This window comes from Mus caroli, chromosome 9, assembly GCF_900094665.2.
Source record: "Mus caroli chromosome 9, CAROLI_EIJ_v1.1, whole genome shotgun sequence".
In the NCBI taxonomy this organism is placed as follows: domain Eukaryota; kingdom Metazoa; phylum Chordata; class Mammalia; order Rodentia; family Muridae; genus Mus; species Mus caroli.
Genome location: NC_034578.1, coordinates 53,845,518 through 53,849,640, shown reverse-complemented (window position 1 = coordinate 53,849,640; position 4,123 = coordinate 53,845,518).

Here is a 4,123-nt window from a genome sequence, read left to right as displayed (position 1 = left end):
CGATGTACAACGTCCACAAGCAGGGTCCCGTGAGATGGCTCAGTGGATCACTGCCCCCAAGCCTGGTGACCTGAGTTTAATCTCTGAGGTCTGCATAGTGAAAGGAAGAATGAACTCCAGAAAACTGTCACCTGACCTTCACAGATACACACTCCAGGGCACATGTGAGCCCCACCCCCACATGGTAAAAAGCAACATTAAAATGTTCAGCTGGGAAGCCTGGCAGCAGCGGTGCACACCTGTAGTCTCAGCACTCGGGAGGCAGAGGCAGGCAGATCTCTATGAGTTGAGGCCAGCCTGGTCTACAGATCAAGTTCCAGAACAGCCAGGGCAAGGGCAGAGAAACCCTGTCTGAAAAACCCAAAGAAAAGGGGGAAAAAACTGAAGCAGAGACAGGTGGATCTCTGTGAGTTCAAAGCCAGCCTGACCTACAGAGCCAGTTCCCAGGAAAGCCAGGGCTACATAGTGAGTCCCTGCATTTTAAAAAAAGATTTTAAATGTTGATGTGAAAGTGGATATTTGCATGGTGGTTGAGAAACAATCACAGGTACATACCCAGATGTCCTCCAGGCGGGAACTGCATAAACAAAGTGGCTTGTGTCCAGGAGAGAATATTTGAATTTCACGAAGAATGAGCTACTGAGAATAACTACACGGGCAAATTAGGGAGCAGAAGATAAAATATACTCCCTGATCTGTGACAAGAACAGTTAGCACAGGCCAGCAAGATGGCTCAGGGGTAAAGGCATTTGCTTTCTGAGCTGGAAACTCATGTCATAGCCAGCATGAAGAACCTCAGCACCCCTATTAAAGGGAGAGGGAGATAGGAGGTACAGGCGGGAGAGCTATCCAGAAGCTCTGGGGCCAGGCAGCCTGGAGTGCAGTACAGCAGCATAAACAAGAGAGGCCTGCTTCAACTGGCCGGAGAGACCTGACTGCTGACTTCCGCATGTGCACTGTGGTACATGAATACCTCCTCCCCCCACATCATATACACGGCACAACGATAATAAAAAGAATCCCACAAGAGAGCCATCCCATCAAAGCTTTGCTGTACAACAGTGTTAGCTATGGATCGCATGCTGCACTTGCTCATCTTGGGCAACTGGAACTTTATTCCTACTATCAACCTCTCCTTCCCTACCCCATCTTCAACAATCTTTCTCCTCACTCTGTGTGTCTGATTAATGTGGACCTCTCACATAAATGGAATCTCAGTGTTTGTCCTTCTGTGACTGACCTACCACCTAGCATAATTTCCTCAAAATCACCTATGCTGCTACCTGTGGCAGGCAGTGTATAATATTCCACTCTGCTTATATTCCACACGCTGTGTTTCTTAAGATATTTTTATCATCTCCCAGCCACCTGATAAGACCGGAAGTTTTGGATCCTCCTGGAACTACAGTTGTGAGCTGCCATATGTGTGTGCTGAAAACCAAGCTTGGTCACGGTCTTATGTCATTGTTGCAGTATATTTGATCACACTATGAACCCCAAGATTGTGTTATTTACTGAAAAAACCTGTTTCTAGTTGTATTGTGGCTCAGTCTTTAGTACACACCTTTAATCCCTCTGGCTGGAATACAGACATGTCCTTAGTACACATCTTTAATCTCTAATAATAAAAGTAAAGTTAGTTTGTAAAAGGAAGCACTCGGGCTGGTGAGATGGCTCAGTGGTTAAGAGCACCGACTGCTCTTCCAAAGATCCTGAGTTCAAATCCCAGCAACCACATGGTGGCTCATAACCATCTGTAATGAAATCTGATACTCTCTTCTGGAGTGTCTGAAGACAGCTACAGTGTACTTACATATAATAAATAAGTAAGTAAATAAGTAAATAAATAAATATTTTAAAAAAAAAAGGAAGCACTCATGTTTGAAATTGATGTCTAATTGAGTGGCAGAAAAAGTGACGAATCAGAGAATGATCTGACAGAAGAGGACACGCCCAACTCTCATGAGAAGAGAGAGGAAAGGGAAGCTACTGAAGAGGCAGTGCAGAGAGAGCAGGAGGCAGTTAGTTTTATGAAACATGTTGTACAGAGACAGGTTGCAGAGAGAGAACAAACTAGATGCATGTGAAGACAGAATGAGCCAGAGAATGAGAAGGAGCCAGAAGATTAGAACAGATTGCTAGAGTTAGTTTGAGGCCAAGCAATTCAGTAAGAAACTGAGAGAAGTCAGATCGAAGCAGTCATCTTGGAGAGGAGTTTGAGCCAGAACAGCCGAGTTAAGTCAGCCAGGCTGAGATCAGAAAGAACCAGAAAGGGTGAGCTTACTCAGCAGTGAGTCTCAGAGGCTGGAAACATTCTAGGCCTAGATTAGCTGGTACGGAGACTAGAAGCTTCCAGGACTAGGCCTAGGTTAGCAGATGGAGGCAGAAAGCATCTGAGATGACAACTGCTTCAGAAGAATAATTTCCATGCCATGAAAGGGAAAAACAACTCAATCAGCTGTGCCTGTCACAAGTAGGTGAGGAGCAGTGGGTGCTCTAACCGCTGAGCTATCGCCACAGTCCCGCTTAGATATGCCGGGTTCTAAAACTATGTATCCATGGATTCACACTGACATGGTCCCCTCTTTACGGCTGCTGTGAGTGTGCTTTCTTGGGTGTCATCTCCTGAGTGTGGGGAACAGCTGTGTAATTACCAGGTTTTGTCACTCTTAGCCCCTTAATCTCAGCACAGGCAGGGTGGATCCCTGAGTTTGGGACTAGCCTGATCTACAGAGCAAGTTTTAGGTCAGTTAGGGCTACATAGTGAGACCCTGTCTCAAAAAAAAAAAAAAAAGGACTGCTTGTGGACGTTGTACATCGTGGTGCGGAGCCTAGTGCGCACCACGATGTACAACGTCCACAAGCAGGGTCCCGTGANTCTCAGCACAGGCAGGGTGGATCCCTGAGTTTGGGACTAGCCTGATCTACAGAGCAAGTTTTAGGTCAGTTAGGGCTACATAGTGAGACCCTGTCAAAAAAAAAAAAAAAAAAAAAAAAAAACAGAGAAAAAATACAAAACATCTCATTCTTCAGGTCTGGAGAGAGATCGCTTAGCAGGCAAGAATATTTCCTGCTCTTTCAGAGGACCCGATTGATTTTGTTTCCCAGCATCCTATGGTAGAGCACAACAATCTATAATTCTAGTTCTAGGGATCCGATTCCTTTTTCTAGACTCAGGGTGCACCAGACAGGCACATGGATTGCGTACATACATGTAGCCAAACACTTACATACGTAAAATAAAAAGAAAAATTTTAAGACATCATACTCAAGCCAGGCATAGTGGCTGTCTTAAGTTACTTTTCTGTTTCTGTGACAAAACACCATGGCCAAGGAAAGTTATAGAAGAGTTTGTTGGGGCTTACAGCTTCAGAGGGTGAGTATGTAGCCATCGAGGCCAGCAACACAGCAAGGGGAAAGCAGGCGGGCGTAGTGTTGGCAGTAGCTGAGAGTTTACATGTAGAGACACAGAAGAAGGTAGGGGGTGGGGCTAACTGGAAATGGTTTAGGCTTTTGAAACTTCAAAAATCCATCCCTAATGACACACCTTTGATAACAAGGCCACACCTCCTAATCGTTTCCAAACAGTTCCTCCAAGTGGGGTCCAAGTATCCAAAACTACAAGCCTATGGAGGCCATTCTCATTCAAACCATGACAGTGGCCCATTCCTATCATCCCAGTTCTTACTGAGGAGGTAGACGAGAGGAACAGGGGAAGCTGGGAACCAGGCTGAAGTCAAGGACAACGAGGAATACATAGCAAGACCCTCTCTTTAACCGTCCTCTCCTAAAAAATATGAGAAATGAGTAAATGGGTGACTGGAGGAACAAGAGAAATAATAGTGTGTAAAAGGGTGAGTCTCGGCTGTTGGTCGGCACAACGCACCTGAAGAGGCTTTCTTTCTCTTTTATACGTTTTAATAATGCTGCTTCCATCTCCCAGGGACGTTTGAGGCTCAGCCTCACCAATGTTTCTCTCCTCTTGTTCTCACCTAGCCTACCCATCACCACTCACCCCTGCCGCAGCCACACAGGTCTTCCTCAGCTTCTGTTCCTGAACTTTGAATCGATCCTTTGTGCCTGGCAAAAGGTATCTAGTCTATACTTTTTTTTTTTTTTTTTT